The following is a 12,004-nucleotide window of genomic DNA, read 5'->3' as shown; positions in this document are numbered from 1 at the left end:
TAAAGGTTTAACTATATGTACATGAATGTATATTCATAGTCAACTTTAATGGTTATTGTTGCCTCATAATTTAGGGACCTTAACTACTTACCATAATACATTCCTATTCATAGTTTTTCACTAGTCATTTTTCCTGAATCTCATCATTAAAATCCCAATATTATTAATTTATTTAATATTATCAATTTATTTAACATTATGTGAGTGTCCTTAATTTTTTACAATAATAATTTACCTTTAATAATGAACAATGAATATTTATCATAAGTATATATTAATATTGCATTTTATATTTTTGGCCTTTCATTACCCATTTAATCTAATATGTTATTTTGTTTTCTTTTTGTAGAAATATTTTGATAAACTCAAAGAAGGGGATAAAGTTAAAGTTTTGGATCTATATGATGGTCGTGTTTCTAGTATTGGGATTATTCACTCCTTGTCTATTTTACATGGAGAAAATCTAAATGGAACTAGAGATGCCAATGTAAACATTATAACAATCACAAGTAATATATTGCTTTCTTGTGAAGATAAAATAGATGGAGTTGTTCATCTCAAAGAGAAAGAGGGAATTTTCACATGATGGCCACTAAAGTATTTGGAGAAAATTACATGGTTGATCAATGTTTTATTTGTTAGAAAAATTGGTTCATTTCTTTATATTTCGGTATTTTGAAAGTGTTTTTTAAATATATTCTAATTATCGGGGTATATTTGAAAGAGTGCATTGGAAACTCTTAGACAACTTTGACACTTTTTATCATATTTACGTGTATACTCTTTAGACAATTTTGACATTTTATTGCTTATATATAGTTGCATTAAACTTTTAGTCCCAAGTTAAATTTTTTTAATCATGATATTGAATCATATTCTTTTCATTTTAGTGTTGTTCATGTGTAATATTTTTATTCATCATGATATTGAATTAATCTTTTAATTTGTGTTGTTCACTTGTATAATATTTTCATCTACTTTAATGTTTAAGTCAACTCTAATATCTTTTTTTTATATATAGTATTCAATAAATTACTCATTTCATAATTATATTTAGTAATAATTAATGTAAATGAGCAAATAAACTGCCAAATTAGCTATCAAATAAATAACTAGTCAACTATCAAATTAACTACAAAGTATACTACCAATTTGAGTACCAAATTAAATACCAAATCAACTACCAAATATGCTACCAAAGTAACTACCACATATGCTACCAAATATGCTACCAAATCAACTACCCAATATACTACCCAATATACTACCCGATATACTACCCATAAACTACCCAATTTACTACCCAATATATTACAAAATCAACTACCAAGTCAACCATCAAATAAGTTACCAAATAAACCACCAAATAAACTACCATTTAATAACAATCAAAAACTAAATCAATGACCAAATTAATGATTAAAATAGTTTAGTCATGAATTTGGTTGTCATATTAATGACGAACAATAAACTACCAATTGTCATGTGATCAAAATTGGTCATATATTTATAACTTTTAGTAGCTTATTTAGTGATATATTGTTGTTTTTGTACTAGTGAATTAAGATCATATTTTTCTAGTTCACCTCCCACCATTTGCACTTTTAATTTGGTAGTCCAACTTTGAAAGGTCTCAACCTAGTCAATCGGACTTCAAATTTGATGCAATTTTATTTTAGGTTAGAATTTCCCAAACTTTTATGTGATGGTATTAGTTTTGGATTTTGATGTATGTATTTAATCAGAAACTATATATTTCCATGACTATACCTATCTAATCCTAAATTTTGTAACTTTCATGGCTTCATTTGGGCTCATATGAACACATTTTGTAGTACTATGTTTTTTAAAGTACACAATTTTTTAGAAGAATCCAAAAATCCTATCAAGAAATAGTCTTATTTGGAAAATATTATACTTTTACCCCTTGGCCAAAATTAGCTCTTGTAATAGTTTGGATCCAAAGATATCTTCTATCCTTTTGTATTAGTCTTTCTTTTCGTTGAACTTGAAGTTGTAATTATCGAAAAAAATCCACTTTAATATTATTGCATCTTGGGGGTGATTTTTTGATCTAGTGAAAAGGAGAGGTAGTCTTGTGTGTACTCACTTGTACTCTCTTTTGTGAGATTTCTTCTCTTATTTTTTGCACAACAATCTTGACGTCTGCACTAAAATGGATAAATCAATCATATCATTACTAAAACCCTATAACTATTATGAGTGGGAGTCTACAATGACAATATGTCTTAAGAAGTTAGAGTTGTCTAGATAGCAATGGGTGTTTAAATTGAACCAACATTACTTATAAAAAATCCTAAATGGTACAACAAATGTGATGAAGCATATGAGACTTTGTGCATGGCTATATCTTATAATCTTCTCTTTCATGTAGAATCAACTACAACTCCTAATAATGTGTGGACAAAATTAGAATGATTTTTTGGTAAGAAATGTTAATTAAGAGGGAATAAATTAGAGAATGAATTGATAGGATTTAACCCATCTAATTTTGATACTATTCAAGAGTTATTCACAAAGTTGAAGGCTTTAATATTGTAGTTAAAAGAGTGTGGTGTTGAGAAGAAAGATTCATGACTAATCCTCAATATTATTTCCAAGTTTGGTCCTAGATATTATGTGTTTGTCTCAACTTTCTATATATGCTACTAAGAGTGCCTTAGACAACAACTATGTAACACCTTCTCTTCATGAGTTTGTAAATGAACTCATAAAGGAGAAGAACAAGTTGATCCATATGGGCAAAGACATCTAAGTCTCATGCCTTGAATAAAAATTAGGGCACAAGAGAACAAATAGAACCTTCAAAAAAACAAAAGAAAAAGAAGTGCCAAGTACAAAAGAATCAAGAAAATAAATTTTATTCTCCAAAAGAAATAAATGGCACATCTTATTCAAAATGTAATAAGCCCAACAAGGAGGAAAAAATGTGTTCCTACTCTAAGAAACTTGGCCATGTTGAACATAAATGTCTAAAAGAGAAAATTTGTCCCACCTTCTTGAAAGGAATAATATCAAAGTGTGTGATTCAATCAAGTCAATTTCACCCCAATAATCCTGAAAGGAAGCAAGTAAAGGGAAAGGAAAGTATAAGGCCCTATTTGTTGTTACCTCACAACCAAATTATTGCATTATTGATTTAGATGCTTCACACCATATGGCTTCATGAAAATAATTTTTTTCCTTGTTAGAGTCATGTTCTATGCCATCCATTCTTTTGGGTGATGACACTCCTACTAAAGTGCATGGGAGAGGGTGTATTGATGTGAGTGAAGGGACATTTCATGATGTTATTTTTTTTTCGTCTTTGTGAACTAATCTCCTATTTTTTTTATCATATCACTTATACAAGCTTAACGAGTGGGATGAGTTTATTCCATTTACAATGGTTATTAGTGAGATGAGAAGTGAGTCTACAATTATTGTGTTAAATGTTGAACATCATATATTGTATCACTTATTTTACTTTATTCATGATTCACCTTCATTTGTATTACTCACTCACTCAAATGAGGTGTATAATGTCATCTCTAGCTAGGACAAGTAAAACCTACAAAGAAAATGTTATAATTTACAAAATAATAAATTTAACTTCACTATTTACCCTCTATCATAACCCCAACCTTATATATATCTTTAGATTGGGATTAATAATCCTTTTGAGCATCTCTGAGTCCATGATAATACAATATCAACTCTAATGACTATCCTCACATACTGACATGAGGGATGGATGCCATATTAAGATCGCTCTCTTCCCTAAAAAGTGCCTCTTGATATTAAATCATTAACCATTAAATTCGTGTGTGTCATTCCTTTAGAATTACATATCTCCATATACATATATAAATTTATATATATGCATAGATATAAATTATCCATATAAAAATAAATAAATTCACAATTACAATTAAACCAATAACAAAATGCCTTCCTTACCTTTTGTTTAGTCTGTACAACTCTCCTTAGTTGGTTGGGAAAGAATCCCTCTTAATATAGTTACCCCACTTTATTTTAAATGTGTTCTCCAGAGTCTTTTTTATTTATTTTATAAATCAATATTTTTTTTTAAAAACTTTGTTCTCTATTGTAAGGAAAATGAAGAATGTACATATTTATATCCCCTTATTCCTATATGGATCCTTTTTAAATATCTTATTACAGTCCACCAAGTGGCATGGATTGTCATGTCCACTCATTATGTGAATACCTTTGAACCATGTGCACCTCATCTTAAATTACTTTTATTTCATTTAAACATTCGTTGGTTTAGACCTAATAAGGTGGGACCCTCATCAAATTTTAATATTGTTTGTTTAGTTTTAAGCGTTGATTGGTGAGATTGAGTTACCTTGTCTATTAAAATGGAAGTTTATTAATTGGCTTATTTTACTATTAGTATTGAATTTTAAATATTATTTTTAATGTGATTTTAATTAATTATTAATATTTGTATTAATATGATTATGAATAGTAAATGTTATTTTATGGGGTTACTATTATATACTATTTAATGTTAATAAAAATGTATGTGTCTAATCCTTTTTAACATTGATTGGTTTTAACGTGTGATCATTGCTATTAAGTAATTTTGAGTAGTTATATTTTAGAAATTATTGATACATTGGTCTAATGTTATAAATGGACACAACTTAATACAGGGTCAACAGTCCCTTCATCCCAAATTTGTTTGTCCTCAAACAACTTAAGGACATATTATTCATCCCATGTGGCATATATTTTTGGTAATTTTTCCACTTGATTAGAAAATTAGTAAAAGTCTTGTTCCTCATTCAGATTTTTCATGTGTCTAGAGTAACTTCAGGTATCAGGGTGAGTTGTTCATCATCACCCAAGATGGTAACTCTTCAGAAGGAGTTACTTGTCATCCTAGACACCTTTTTAGATGAGAAACGTAGAATGCATTATGAATTATGTTGTCCTTGTGAAGTTCAATCTCATAGGCCACTTATCCAACCCTCCATAGTACTTTATACAGTTCATAGAACTGAAGCTTAAACTTTTTTGCATCATTTTTCTTGATGCATGATTGTTTATATGGTTGTAATCATAAGAATATTAAATTCCCCACTGTGAAGATGTTTTTAGTTTGTGTCTTATCAATATATATTATTTATTGATTTTGGGCTTGATACATTAAATTTTCCTTTAAGGCCTTGAGGATGCCCATACTTTTCTTTATAAAATCTTGTGCACCTAGTACGTTACTCTCTTGGCTGATTATATTCTCGAAGGATGTAGCCTCATATCCATCGAGTTCCTTAAATGGGCTCATTCCTATTGAAAATAGTAAGTAGTATTATACAAGTACTCTCCTGATTGTACCCATTCAATCTAGGCATTGTGTTGTCTTGTAACATTGTTTCTTAGCTATCCTTCCAACCACTTATTGACTACATGTGTCTTCCCATCACTTTGAGGGTGATAAATTATGCTAGGAGTTAAGGTTGTACCTACTAAGAAGAAGAGGTCTTTCCAAAACTTTATAGGAAATTTTCTATCTCTATCACTTACAATAACTTGAGGAATCTTGTGAAGTCAAAAAAACTCCTTAGAAAACAACTTAACTACCTAGTGTGTCTTGTATTTTGTAGAGATGGTGAAGAAGCGTGCATACTTCATAACCCTATCTACAACTACATATATATTGTCCTTTCCTTGGCTATTTGGAAATTGTATTATGAAATCTATTAATATGTTTTCTCATTTTTGGCTCAAAATGGGTAATCATTGCATTAACCCTACTGGTAGTGTCAATTCTACCTTATTCTATTGACAAATCATATATTCATGTACATACTTTAGTACATAATTTTTTAATCTCTTCCAAGAATGTTTCTCTCTAATGTGCTTATAGGTTTTTTAGTATCCCTTATGATATGTTAGTAGGTTGTCATGATATTCCCTTAAAATTTTCCCTTTGGGTTTTTATTGCAAAGTTAAGTATACTATTCCTTTGTAAAGAATGTTGTCATCCCAAACCTTTTAAATCTTTACTAGGTAAATAACCTTTTAATATCTATTGTTCTTGGGGATTGTTGGTGTATTATGCTATGATTTCTCCTTTCCAATCCTTTAAGATGCTTGTGATATTATTGATATGGAGAGAGCATTGACAACTTCATTATTAATCCCTTTTACATATTTTATATCAAAATCATAAGCTCGGATTTGACTAACCCAATTTTAGTGAATATCATTAAAAAAAATTAAAGAAGAATCTAAAGTTGTTATGGTTTGTCTTCAAAATGAATCTTCCACATACTAAGTATTGCCAAAAATTTGATAAGGCATACATTATACCTAACATCTCCTTATCATTTATAGAGTATTATTTTTATGCATTTGTGAACTCTCAACTTTCAACAGTTATTGGGTATTTTCCTTGCATGATTATTGCCTTGGCCCCTTCTCCTGATGTATGACATTTTATCTCAAAATGCTTGGTGAAATCTAGAAGAGGGTAGGAACACATGGTTTCTTTGAATTTTTTAGAATCTTCTTTGGATAAATCATTCCATGTAAAGTTTCCTTTCTTTATTAAATTTGTGAAAGGGATTACTACTTTAGAGAACCCTTATACAAAATATCGGTAATAACTACATAAGGTGACAAACCCCTTGAGTTGGATTAGTATTTTGGGTATTGGCCATTCTTTGATAGCTTTAATTTTTTCCCCATCTACACTTACCCCCTTTTCATTTATTTTGTGACCCAAGTATATGATCTCCTCTAGCTTGGATTCACACTTTGAAATTTTGGCATATACTGATTATGTTTCCAAAAATTTAAAAACATGTTCAATGTGTAAAATATATTATTCCTATGTCTTACTATAGATAAGTGTATCATCAAAGAATATGAGTATAAATTTCCTTAGTTGTGGTAAAAAAATGTTGGAAAGTTGCTAGTGCATTTGTGAGAATGAATGGGAGGACCAAGAATTCAAAATGTTCATAGTGGCATCCAAAGGAACTTTTGGTAATATCTTCCTTCCTCATCATTATCTAATATATCTGGATCATAGATCAATTATTGACAAGTAGCAAGCTCTGTGTAATTCATCCATTAATTCATTGATCCTCGAGATAGAATGCCATTTTTTTATGGTCTTCTTATTTAAGGCTCTTTAGTCAATACACATTCATATAGTGTCATTTTTTTTACGAATACTACTAAAGAAGAGAATGGACTATTGTTGGGTTGGATATGTCCCATTTCTAGTAATTCTTTCATTTTCTTTTATATTTCTTCTTTAAATTTACATGTGTCAATATGGAATGGTTATCACTAGTTTTGTTCCTTTTTCTTGCTCTATAGAATGTTAAAATCCTCTTTTTGAGAGGAGACCTGGGGGACTATCTTGAAATTCCTTTTCGTGTCTTTTGATTGTTGGTTTAATATCTGTCTAAATGGTTTGTTCTTGTGGATTTTATTTATCTAGTGTGATACATTGTGTGACCCATTCACCTTGGTCAAGATTGAGTATTTTTTCTATTTTCTTGCAAGACACCACCTTCGAGGAGGCATCTCATAACCCTTTAGGTGTAATTGTTTTTCCTTTATGTTTCAAGCATATTTTTTAAGTAGGGTTGTCCATTTTAAGTTGTCCAAAGGAGTTTATCTAGGGCATACCTAGGATAATATCATTTTGGATATTAGTTACATAAAAGTCCCTCTTTATTAAGTGACCACCAAGGGTTATTTCCAACTAGGGTACTATACTAGGGCACTGATCTATGGACCCATTCCTAAAGGCTAGTTTGAATCCTTTAAATTTTTGGGTTTTTAGCTTCCTTCTTTCCACTATATTTTCCAATGAGGTCAAGTGTAGTTCTTGTATCCACTAAGGAAATTATTTATTATCCTCTAAATGTTTCCTTAATTCGAAAGGTTATATTTTCATTCCCTTGTGTAATCAAAACAAACTCTCCATGCACTTGTTCATTGATCTTTTCCTTTTATGAAGGTATTTGTTTTGCATGTTTCTTTTGTATCATTCATTTTCCCTCTTTTACATAGATGGACACAGTTCCAATGTGTTTTTCATTTAAAGAATAGGTTCCTTTGGTATAACTCCTCTCTTTTTAGACATCAGTTCAAAAAATGGATACAACTTAATCAAGGGTCAACACAGTTTCCTACACCACAAACAGAATGGAGTTACAAAAAAGAAGAATGGGTCCTTAGAGGAAATGGCTAACTATATGATCCACTCAAAATCATTGGCACATTAGTATTGGGAAGAGGCTATCAACTACAAAGGTTAGATCCAAATTAGGTTTTCTCATCAAGTTGTAAAAGGGATAATTCCTTTTCAAGCTTGGACTAGTCAGAAACCTACAACCAAACACTTTTGAGTGTTCAAGTCTTCTGTAGGGGCTCATAATCCAATAGAGAAATGCAAGGCCATGGATCCATAGAGTAGGCCTTGTATATTTCTTTGGTATCCAAATGGTGTCAAAGGCTATAGGTTTCTCCATCCTATCACACATTATCTTTTCATCAACAAAAAGTGTTCATTTTGAGGAGGATGCTTCATGTTCCTCTCCTAACACCTCTCTATCAGTCATTCCTATGCAGACATTGTAACTACATCATGATAGTTCTTTTGAATTTTTTTATCCCCCTTATATAGATGAGAAATATTCATCTAATTCAAATGATGATGAGGATCCATCTTCATCCTCTCCCAATCATAATTTGGTGTATGATTCTCCACATGCTCCATATATTGGGCCTCGGTTGGATCAAAATATATTAGAATCATCATGTGATTGGGTTGGTTATCTTTCATATGATAGAAGAAAAATTTATTGAAAGCTCCACATCTCTTCCTTTCTACCACTTCTAATCTACAATCCTTAATGGAAGCTTCTGGTGTCCCCAAGTGGGATGTTATTATGCAAGAAAATTTTAGATCCCTATAGAGGAACATAGTTGGGATCTAGTCCCTCTTCCTAAGGGAAGAAAAAATTTTCAATGCAAGTGGATCTATTGAACTAAATTTATAGTAGACATGTTTTTTGAGAAACACAAGGCTCACCTAGTTGCCAAAGGATTCTCTCAGGTTCCTAGAATTGACTACTCTAAAAAAATTTCTCTAGTTGGGAAGATGAATTTTGACCTGTCATTTCTATTATTGTATCCCATTGTTGAAAAGTTCATCATATAGATGTGAAGAATGTCTTTCTTCATGGTGACTTTCAGGAGGAAATCTATGTGGAGTAACCACGAGGGTTAATCGAGGATCCTAGAATTGTATTTCATCTTAGGAAGTTCCTCTATGGCCTTAAATAGGATCCTCGACCTTGGTATATGAAGATGAACTCCATCCTTCTATTAGTTTGGTTCACTTGGTGTCATTCTAACCTATACATCTACCTCTTACAGTAGGATGATACTCACTTTCTTTGTCCTCTATGTTGATAACTTGTTGATCATGGGGATCACTCATCTCACATCACAACTATCAAAATGGTCCTTCATGATCAGATCTTAATGTCTGAATTAGGCCTTCTTCACTAGTTTTTAGGGCTTCAGATCACTTAGTCACCTTATAGTATATTCATTTTCCAACCTAAGTAGGATCTTGATATGCTCTCCATATTTTGCATGGCTGACTTTAAGTCTACACCAACCCCATTTCTGTCAAGGGTAAAAATTGAGGCTTATTGTTCTTCACTCTTGGCTCATGGTACCTTGTATCAAGAATTGGTTGGTATCCTTGTCTACTTTACTCAAACAAGGACTAATAACTCAGATGTTGTGGGCACAGTCTCTTGGTTTATGCAGGAACCACATGAGTTTCATTAAAACAAACTAAACAAATTCTTCATTACATCCAGTGTACTCATAGTTATGGGATTCATTATGTAAAGAGTGTAGTTATCAACTTGGTGGGATATACAAATTTATATTGGGAGGATATTATAAATATTACAAATATACTTCTAGTTATTTCTTCTCTCTTGGTTATGGTTTAGTTTCTTGGTCAAGAAAGAAGAAGTCTTCTATTTCTCTTTCATCCATTAAGGTTAAGTATCGAGGAACAATTAACCTAGCCACTAAGGATATTTGGCTTGATAACATCCACACTAAATTTGGAAACCCTTTCTAAAATCAAATAGTCATCTTCTATGGTAATCAAAGTGTTATTCATATTTCTAGCAACCTAATCCATCATCAGTAAACCAAGCACATTGAGATTCACATGCACTACATTTGGGAGTTCATGAGTAGGTCATTAACCTTCAGTACTAGTAGACATCTAATTAGACTATCAATATCTTCCTTAAACCCTTCACTAAGAGAAATTTCATTTACTTGTGTGCTTTTCTTGGGGTGTGATAGGTGTCTTCTTCCCAAGCTTTTTATTTTTGTTCTACTCTCTTTTGGACAAAAGTTTTGTCCCACTAGGTTTTCTCCTTTTCTCCAATTATGAGAGGATACTTTTTAATTGTACATGCATACCTAACATGGCCTTTTTTCCAGGACCCACTAGCTATATATTACATTAGTGTATGCCCTAAGTTGCACTTAAGGAGGGGTGCTAGAGTAATGGTTATTTTCCATTTCACTCTTTTATTATGTTTCTTCAGTGAACTCATAAATTAGGAGCAATTACTATTTTTAAATATTATTATTAGGAGGATATTATTGAGCCATATTTTTTATTCTAACTATTCCTATGATATGGTTTAGTTCAATTCGGACACCACCCTTCTAGATGATAGGTGGTTGATTCCATGAGGACTCTGCTTCCTCCAAGTTGAGACACTTGTCTTAATCTTGGTCAAGCCTCCTACCAACTCTTACCTATATAAACAAACTAGCTCTCATGTATTTAATATATTAAAAAATATTGATGTTATTATGCCTATAAACATTTACATCATAAATTGGTCTCATTTTGGTATTTTATCAATTTCATTTCATGTTGATTAATCTATCTCTTTCATTAGATTATGATTTTATATTCATTTTCACCAATTCTAGCAATAAGCTAGTACAGAAAAAGATGAGATAATAAAGATTAAAATATTTTTAGGACTTCGAGGATATTAGTTTCTAAAAATAAAATTTTGGGAGATTTATTCCTTATTTGAATATGGATTTTTGCTTTTTTTTTAAATGAAAATAAAATTAATTGAAATTGAAATCTTGATTTTTTGTTTTCAAATAAAATCTAATTAAAATTGAATTTGGAGAAAAATGAAATTATGATTGAATTTAAGTATGAAATTTCAATATGGGAGAGACTAAATTAATTGAAATGAATTAATTATTCAGTTTAAATAATTATTTAAATTGTAGGACAATAAAATTGAGTTTAAATCATAAAGACCACTTAATCAAAGGTTGATTAATTAAAGAGAATTAATTATTTAATTAATATTAGAGAAAGATGATTAAATAATGCACTAATTAGGATTTAGGGTAAAGAACATTTTTTTTAAAATAAGATCAATTAATTAAAAAAAAATAAAATATTCACTTGATAGAAAAATATGAACGCTCATAAGCGTGAGGCAATTTTAGATGTCTAAAGTATCAAAAAAATATGAAAGATTCAAAGGAAAAATATGTTGAAAAGTGTTGAAGCTTATCATATTTTTCTCATTACTAAATTTGACATCTTACCCTACATTTCCTAGATTTTTTTGTTGAGCATTATATAAAACAAAAAGTTTAACCAGACTATTATATGTCATGGTTTGTTCCCTTTTCCTAGAGTTGGTCGGTCTAGCAACCAGCTTAAAAGTTGATAGCTTCCCTTTTTTTTCTCTATATTTCAAGATGCACCTCAAGAGACTACTAACATAACTCATTTGCTTCTTTTTTGTCTCACTGTGTGCTTCTCTCCTAGATTTTCTACTTTGGTGATTAAATTTAGTTTTGTACTTCAGATTATTTTGCAAAGGTTTTCTACACTCACTCTTGTTGTAATAGACACTATTTG

The sequence above is a fragment of the Cupressus sempervirens genome, chromosome 3, assembly GCF_028749045.1.
Source record: "Cupressus sempervirens isolate cs-2001-9-10 chromosome 3, ASM2874904v1, whole genome shotgun sequence".
In the NCBI taxonomy this organism is placed as follows: Eukaryota; Viridiplantae; Streptophyta; class Pinopsida; order Cupressales; family Cupressaceae; genus Cupressus; species Cupressus sempervirens.
Note: the sequence above shows the minus strand (reverse complement) of the source record.